Source organism: Equus asinus, chromosome 17, assembly GCF_041296235.1.
Source record: "Equus asinus isolate D_3611 breed Donkey chromosome 17, EquAss-T2T_v2, whole genome shotgun sequence".
Lineage (NCBI taxonomy): Eukaryota > Metazoa > Chordata > Mammalia > Perissodactyla > Equidae > Equus > Equus asinus.
Genome location: NC_091806.1, coordinates 31,923,847 through 31,933,202, shown reverse-complemented (window position 1 = coordinate 31,933,202; position 9,356 = coordinate 31,923,847).

The following is a 9,356-nucleotide window of genomic DNA, read 5'->3' as shown; positions in this document are numbered from 1 at the left end:
TGCACAGGGCACCTGCTCTGTATCAAGCCCCATGATGGATGCTGAGGGGCATCCTGGTACAGAACAGGTGCCCCCCAGCATCCACCATAGTACCTGGTACAAAGCAGGTATTGTCTTATAATAGTTTCAGTTTTCTGATCCATGTCTTAGAAAGAAGATGCCCAAATCTGAAGAAGTTTGTAATCAGGTCCAAAGAAGTTGAATTGAAAGAACCTGCTTTTATTATTCAACAGCTGAAGAAGTGGTAAAGAAGTGGGATATTTCTCACACACACCCCCACACACACAGAGTACAGATTCACGCTTCCCCTTCCTCCGTGTGGGGTAGCTGTTGGGAGTAGCTGCCCCACCAGAGGTGACAATCCCGCCCCCTTGCATCTGGACAGTGATGCATTTCACCATGGGCTGAAATATTTAAGAAGCGAATGTGCCTTTCCCACTATCTCTTTCCCCATTCACAGGCTGAATCAAGAAGATTTTGAAACCTCAGTGGTGGTGGAACCATGAGACCAAAGGAGCCTGGATCCTGAGGAAAGCTACTTATGCCTCCTAGAGCCAGGACCCAAGAACTTTTTCTGTAAAGGGCCAGAGAGTAAATATATTAGGTTTTGCAGGCCACATGAAATCTCTGTCACAAAGTCTTCTTTGGGCTTTTTTTGGGTTTTTTTCCACAACCCTCTAAAAATCTAAAACTCATTCTAAGCTCGTGGGCTATACAAAAAAAAGCTGCAAGTCAGACTTGGCCCACGGGCTGTAATTTGCCAATCCCTGTCTCAGACCCACACTGGACTGTTACATGAGCAAAAAAGAAGACTATCTTACTGTGTTAAGCTATACTGAACCTACCTGATGGACACACACACCACCCTGCCACCACCTAGCAGCCAAACCATCCCCAAACCATCTGCTGTCTCTTGATCTGCAGAGAAATGGGAGGGGACAACTGATACCCAGGAATGTATAGGTTGGAGACATGGGCAAATGCACCTGCCCAGAAGCCAAGCATCCCTCACTTTCATCTTTAATTAATAAAGTACAAGGGGGCCCTTTCTTGAATTCCAAATCAAAAGCCCAATATGTCAACTAAATGATGCTAAGGATCATTCAACCAGCTCTTCCTCTGCTGCCCAATATCCAGCTGCATTCTTTGAGAAACCCAAGAGATTAACTCATGCTGCCAAATGGATTGAATTGTTATATTGAGAAAAATATTCAAAAAATTTAAATGAATAAAAATAATTGAATGGATGGCCTCCTACTTCATTTGCTAACGTATATGAATTCACTTTCATTCATTAAAAGAAAAAGAGAATCCCACAATTATCTGACCCTTGGCAAACTTTGAAACCAACAGCATTTTGAACCTGTTAATTTGTAATTTACTGCTTTGGCTTAACCAGACTTACACGCCTGCCACTTCCTCATTCCAACATTCATCAAGAAGCCCCTGGACGTCAGGCACTGTGCTAGGCACCAGGCCTATAACAGTGAATGACTTAGGAGCCCTGCCCTGGAAGAGCCCACAGTCTTTCAGGGGAGAAAGAGTAGTATTCAAGTGCCACAGAAGGGGCGTGAGGAGTTAGTTATTGCATACGTGGGAGAACAGAGCAGGGGGCCAGAAATTTGGCCCAGAAGGAAGACAATACAGGTGAGATCAGGAAACAATTCCCCAATCAGAGCACAGTGTGCAGGGTGAGGGAGAAGTTAATCCTTGACTGACAAAACCAAGTTCAGCTGGAGGAGAGTGAGGCGTTCCCAGAAAGCCAGGGAAGAAAGGTGTGAAAGTGGCTAATAAGCCCAGATGAATCTGTGAGCAGAGATTGTGAGGTCCATAGGGAGGCAGGAGGGCTAAGTGATCAAGACCATGGTCAGGCATTAGACTACCTGGTGTCTTCAAATCCTAGTCCCACCTCTTCCTAACTGAAATGCCATGAAAAAACCTAGATGGTGGGCGATGTCCAACCCAATGGAATGAATTTCTGATAGAATGATTTAAGTCACCAGAGATGAGTTAAACGAGGAGAACTTTCTGGTCAAGAGTGTTAGGATGGACTGAGCCTCACCTCAGAGTCTCAAATCCTACTCTTCGTCCACCCCAGCTCCATGCATCATGTGTTGGTAGGCAGGTGAGCCTCCCTCTGAAAAAGGGAGAAGCGAGTAGTGTTTATTGAGCCCCTCCCAAGGGCTAGATTCCGCTGGGCTTATATCACCCCATTTAATCCTCACAACAGTGCTTGATCCTATGATCTATCCTTCATAGAGGTGTGATTTGTCCCAGGTTTCACGCAATTGGAAAACAGGCTCAGAGACAATGAATAACTTGCATCAGATCAGAGAACTAGTACTCCGCAGAGATGGCATTCAAACCCCAGTGTATTGACACAAAAGCCCGTGCTTTCCCCCCACACCATGCCATCTCCCTCTGTCACTTTTTTCATTTCACAGAATGACACACCTGCAACCTTGGCTGCCGGGCCTGCCTGTGAGGTTAATTTCTCTGAGGCTCACAGCCCCGCTAGAGGATCCCCACAGGCCCCGCAGGTCACCGTGAGGCTCCCAGACCTACTAACAGCATCAGCCTCCTCTCCAAGGTTGAGAGAACTTTATCAACCAAGTGTCACATAGGGAACAAGTGGCCAACAGGAGAGGGTCATGTATTTCAATCACTGAAAAGGGGAGAGGCCGCACAGGGACTTGGCCTAATTTGATGTCCTCAAAAGATAGTGCTCCCTTGGCTAAAATTTTCCCTAACAATGTGGAAAAACAGTTTGGGGCCCACACAGGGAAATGAAACCTTGGTTACTGTAGCTATTTGCTTGTGCAGCTATGTGCTAAGTCTGCTGAAAGAGGCTGGATTTCTCCCCGATTCAATTCCCTCCACCAGGCCTCACCCCAAAGGTGAAGGGAATTTGAAAATGAATTTAGTAAGATCCAGACAATGATTTCAGAAAACCATCACCAAACCAAGGCGAGCTGGCAGTGGGCTGCGGGCCATGAGGCAGACAGGAGGCCCTAGGAGATGCCCAGGAGCGAAGCCCGGGGTCCTGCTCTTTGGTTCCCCTTTGCTCTCGCTCACCCCACGCCTGCTTCCCTGATCCCACTGCAACATGACAGCAATAGTGTTTCTCACTCTTCGGCATGCAGACGGCCCCCTGAGTTCACAGAACCATCTCTAGAATCAGAGGAGCTGAGTTTGACCGGCTTTGTCAGGCACTAGCTGTAATTTGGGGAAAGTCACTTAATCTTGTTGAGCCTCAATTTTCTCATCTCCAAATCGGGGGCATAATGCGTACATTTGCAGGACTGGTCTACGGGGTCAAAGGAAACAGCCATAAGTGAAAGTTCAGGGCCTTTGCTCTTATTGTTCCCTCTGCCTTTCTGTGTGTCTTCCTCCTGCACTTCCTTCAATTCTCTGCATAAAGCCATCTTAACAGAGAGCCCCTTTCTGAGCACCTATCTGAAAATGCAACTCCCATCATTCTTTGACCCTCTTCTTGCATAGATATTTTTGTCACAGCCTCATTGTCATCTGTTAGGTGTTTATTTGTTTGTCTACAATATCATACATACATGCAAACACACAAAAGTAAGCTCCTCGAAGACAGTGCCTTTTTCTGTTCATCACTGTGTTGTGAGTACCAAAAAGAGTCACTGGAATGTATTCTGCATGCAATAAATATATTGACATAATTTTAAAAAATGGATACATGCTTCAAGCATCATGCTGACCCAGCATGCTGTTTCCTTTCCACTCCCAGCTACCTGCTTCAAGGAAACAGGAAGGAAAGGAGGCCCACAAATACTTACAGAAGAGCCATCCAATTTGGGTGTCGATGTCCGTGCATCCTCCTGCCAATCAGCTCCCAGACTGAAGATGCTGGTGAGGATGATGCCCTGTGTACCTGGAGTAGCCCACTCTCACTGGCCTTGTATGGGAAATAGGTTGAACTGATTTTTACATATAATTTCTTTTTCTTAAGCTACTGATTTTAATTTTAAATTTCCTGAAAAACTGTACCATAACAGCTGTTTTCAAACTCTGCTCCACCAAGCCCTGGATTTCCTCAGTTGCCAGGTATTTGTGAAGGCAGAGGAAGGGACCTAGCACGTGGGGCTCCCACGACCCTTGCTTCAACCAGCTAGTAAGTGGCAGAGTCCAGAGGAGAATACAGCCTAACCTGATGCCGGAGCCCACCATCTTTCCACCACAGCACCTCCCTGGGGGTTGGCATTCCTAAAACCAAATCTGATCAGCTAACTTAATACTTCTCTCGTTATTCCAGGGGCTTCAATACTGAGCAGGCATGAGCTCCTCCTCAAATCTGCTCATGTATGTGTCCTCATGAAGGTAAAAAATGGGAAATGGAAGCATAAGAAAAGAAATGGGAAGTCTCTCCAGTCATATGTGCAACAGAGACCCCAGTCCTGAGGCAAGCTGGAGAGCCCTCTATAGTAGGAAGGAACTGAGGTGGGAATCTAGCACTCGGAGCTTCTAGCTCCTAATATCTACAAAGGAATAATACTCACTCTGCCTGTCTCCCAGGATATTATGTGAATCAATGAGAAAACGGATATACAAGTTCTTTGAAAACTTTAAAGATACACTCCGGGAAGGCCATCTTATTATCTTGCTTCCATTGCTTATGAGCTATGTGATTACTGCAGAATTTCAATAAAGGAAAGACTGGGGGATGGCGTTCTCAGTGGGGCCCTGGGGATGGCCTTGAAGCTGCGCTTGAATAACAAGCAAATTGATTGTTTAGACTGTAGGCTTATTTGAGGGGGCTTTAGGGGGCAGATGTAGATGGAGGGAACTAACACCCCTTGGCACTCCTACTCCATGTGAGCTTAGGCAAGTCAATTGAATTCTGTGAGCCTCCATTTCCTAGCTTGAAAAATGGGTTGATATTTAAAACCACAATGAGTCTGTAAAAGAGGTTTTGAAAGTAAAAAAACATGAGATAACATATTGGGAAAACTCTGAAGAAAGGATTGGTTATACTGAAGTCAGCAATTCTTACTCTGGATCCTGTATCTCTGATCAATGACGTTCTTTCCACACACTGTATTTTGTGTGCTTTGCATATGTGCTTGTTAGTCAGTTACTTAGTTAGTTAGTTAGCATTGCTGTAAACTAGAAGCTAAATAGCCCCTATCCAGTGCTCAGAGGTCTCTAGAAGAGCCACTCACCTGCCCCCTGCTAATTCTCCGTCTCTTCTCTGTGTAGAACGCAAAGACCCAACATGCTCAGAATCTTGGGGCTGATGACAAACGCAGGTTATTGGATCTCATTGTGTAACAAGGACCCCAAATGCAAGGATCATAGTGTCTCTAAACCAAAGGGAGTTGGCAGAGATGCACCATCACCTGAACTGGAAAGGAAAGAAACAGCGGTTGCAACTGGCTATAAAATGACTCCTACCCCACGTATGTGCCTCTAACATCCTAGGGATGACCCATGGGATCATGTCTCTACAGAGCTTTGAAGCATTCAGACGACAAAGGAAAGAAGACAATAATCGTGGAAAACTCTTCCCCAAGGGTGTGCACAAGCTACATGGGAGTCCCACGTGTGTAGACTAGCTGGACAAGTGCCGGTGGAGCATGAGGAGCCAATCAAGGAAGATTCCAGGCCAGCTAGACACTTGGCCAAGGTCTCTGACTCTGAACCACTCTGGAATAGGATGAAATGAAATCTCAAGAGCTCCAGATTTATCAAGGATGCAATGAGGCCTTCCTCTGCTAGGGTGGGTCAGATATCCACCACTTAACCACCTGCCCTTTGTCCCTAGGCAGGGATAGCCTACAGTGATAGCAATGGACATTACTGATCAGCCACTCAGGGCCAAGCCATGTGCAATACAGATGTGAGATACCCAGCCTCAATCCTTAAGGAGCTGCAATCCCCTAGAGGCTGTGACTAAGGGTCACTTTTATCCTGAATGTAAATGTGCCCAGTTGCCTTCCTTCCAAAGAACTTCCTCCAGAGCATTTGATGATTATCTACAGGCTGAGTAATCTTTTTCCCCAAAAGAGAATATGGCATCATTTCACTATAAAGCAAAGGAAACACAAGGGATGGTGAGTACCCGCTGCATTCAATTGTAGGAGACAGCTGAGCCAAAATTCACAGGGCCCACGGACCCTGTAGAAGACTAGTCTTTTAACATATCCTAAACACACAGGATCACTTCCCTTGCTTTCGTGTGACTTGGGTCCAACGTTAATGTTCCAGGCGCAGACATCTTGTCTTCCCAACTAAACAATAAAGCTCCTTGATGACCACATCTTGTAGTTTACTGCATCCCACAGAACCTAGCGTGGTGTAGCTCAGTGTAAAACATCATAGGCTTGGATTTGAATCCCACATAAGCCTCTTCATGGATGGGCTACCTTGGACAAGTCAATCCCTCTGAGACAGTTTTCTCATCCCCAAAGTTAGGAAAATAATACCGGACAAGGATGTGATTAGAGATAAATGGGGTAACAAAGACGAAGGTTTCACTCAGCTAACGGTGGACCTGAGATAGTTGTACTATAACACTTTGTGCTGTTCTAAGAAGGGAGGATGTTGAACAGTGTCATATTCATGTCCCTGCTCAATGGAAAAACCCCTCTTCAGCTCTGACCCGGTTTGACCCAATCTGACAGAGACTCTTACTCCCCAAAAGTGCAAAGCGAAAAGCCCCCGTCTTCAAGGACAAGCGAGGGTGATCAAAAGCAGCTAAGAAAACTGCCATGCCAGGAGGCCAGGGGCATTTAGGAGGAGAGAACAACCCGGAGGACCAAGGAAACTGAGACAAATGACAAACCGCTGCTCTGAAAGCCAGGCCCCACCGGCTCCTGTCTTTCTCCTCCTCTCCTCTCACCTTTCAGAACATCTTATTTCTCTTCTGTCAGGAATACACTGCTTACAATGTAAACCAGTCCAGCTTCACTGATTTCTTAAGTTTGGTTACTCTATCTAATGTCCCAGTTTTATACCACAGAAGTCCAAATGTGAGCAATTAAAGGCAGAATTCTCCTCTGTGAGTGAGGGTAATAAAAGAGGCTTTGAAAGATCATGTTCCTTCTATTTTCCTCTTGACAGAGGAATCAAATAGCCCAGCCAAGCCCAGAAAGCAGGACACATAGAGGGGAGTCAGCAGAACGAAAACTGACAAAGGAAGAGGAACGCAGACTGGAGAGAAAAGCTGAGGGCCTTCACCACTCTGCTGAGAAGGGATTTGAAATCTCTGCTTGTACTTGTAATGTTTGTATATCATTACGACGAAGTGTAGGGAATTATATTTAGTTCTCAGTCCACTATAGAGTCTCCGACTTCTCAAAATGATGTTTTTCAGAGACAAAGTCTGGCATGGTGTTTTACAGGTATTCTTTGTAATGCATTTTTATCATGAAATAATTCAAATTAATACACGAGAAGGAACATAATACAATAATAACTATGTACCCAGTACAACTTTATCAAATGTTAACCTTTGGCCATTGTTATGGACTGAATGTTTGCAAACTTCTTACGTTAAATCCTAATGTCCAGTGTGACAGTATTAGGAGGTGGGGTCTTTTAGAGGTAATTTGGTCAAGAGGATGGAGCCCTTATGAATGAGATTGGAGCCCTATAAAAGGGACTCCAGAGAGCTCTCTTGCCCTCTTTCCACCGTTTGAGGACACAATGAGAATTTGGCAGTCTGCAGCCCAGAAGAAGGCCCTTGCCAGAACCTGACCACGCTGGCTCTCTGACCTCAGACTTCCAGACTCCAGAACTGTGGGAAATAAATTTCTGTTGTTTATAAGCCACTCAGTCAATGGTATTCTGTTATAACAGCCTGAACTCAAGCAGCGATATTTACTTAAGGTCTTTTTTTGTAAAAATTCAATAGATTGGTAGATTAGAGAGAGAGAGGTAAAAGCAATGCAGATACAGTGGAGATCCTCTGTTTACCCATTTTCAATGCCATCACCCCCAACTCCCTCCTCAGAATTAACCAATATCATAAATTCAGTATTATCCTGCTCAGGTGTGATTTATACCATTTGTTATCCATAAACATTACATTATTTTGTTCTGCATGTCTTTAAAATGTATCTAGAAGGTATAAAACTCCATATATCACTTTGTAATTTGCTTTTTTGATAGAACATTGTTTTTAATATTTTTTTATGTTATACTTGCATCTCTAGTTTGTTCATTTTAATTTCTATGTCTGTTCTGTTGTATAAAAAAACGCAATTTACTTATTCATTCTTTTGCCGATGAGCAATTAAATCGTTTCTAATTTTTTGTTATTCCTAATAATGAACATTCTTGTACGCTTCTCGTTGTGCACATCTGCAAAAGGCTTCTAGGGGAGTGGTTCTCAAAGTGTGGTCCCATCAGCAGCATCACCTAGGAATGTGTTAGAATGCAAATCCTCAGCTCCTTCCCCAGGTCTACTGGATTAGAAACTCTAGAAGTGGGGCCAGAAATGTGTGCTTTACGGAGCCGTCCAGGTGATCTTGAGACAAGCTGAACTTTGAGAACTGCTGCTCCCGGGTGTCTAGCTAAATGAGCATCTCTCCAATGGGGTCGCCCCCACTGTATTCCCATCGGCAGTGTTTGAGAGTTACCTTATTTCTCATACAAAACCAACACTAGGTAATGCAACCTCTTGCAGTTTTGACCATCTGAGGATAAAGCATCACATCAAATGCTTATTGACCACATGGATTTCTTCCCCCGTACATGCCTGCCTTCCTTTTTCTGTTGAGTAGTTTCTCTTTTTTAATAACTTGTAGAAATTCTGTGTTATTTTCTAAACATGACTGCTTTGTTATATAATCAATATTTCCCCAGTATTTTAACTTTGTTTATGCCCCATCTTTAAGTTTTATGTAGTAAAATGCACCTCTTTTCCTGTATGGTTTGTACTTTGGTACCCTAACTAAAATGTATTCTAAAAATGTTTGGGTTTTGCTTTTTACACTTAGGTCTGTAACGCAGCTGGACCTGATCTTTGTGTATGCTATGAAGTAAAGATCTAACTTTAGGTTTTTTCCCATATTGATAATATCCTTCCCCATTAATTGATAATGCCACTTCTGTCGTATAACTAGGAGGATATTCAAAGAATTGAACAATCTCATGGTTGTCAACGAAACTTGTTTTCTTAATATTACTTATTTATAGTTCTCTTTATTTCTTGAATAGTCTTGCTAGAGATTTACCTATTTTATTATTTTCCTTTGTTTCTTTTTTCAAAGAACAAACTTTTGGTTTGGGGTTCTCTCTAATTTTCTATTTCATTAACTTCTTCTCTTATATTTATTATTTCCCTCCTTCTACCTTCATAGGTTACTTTACTGTTCTGTTTTATC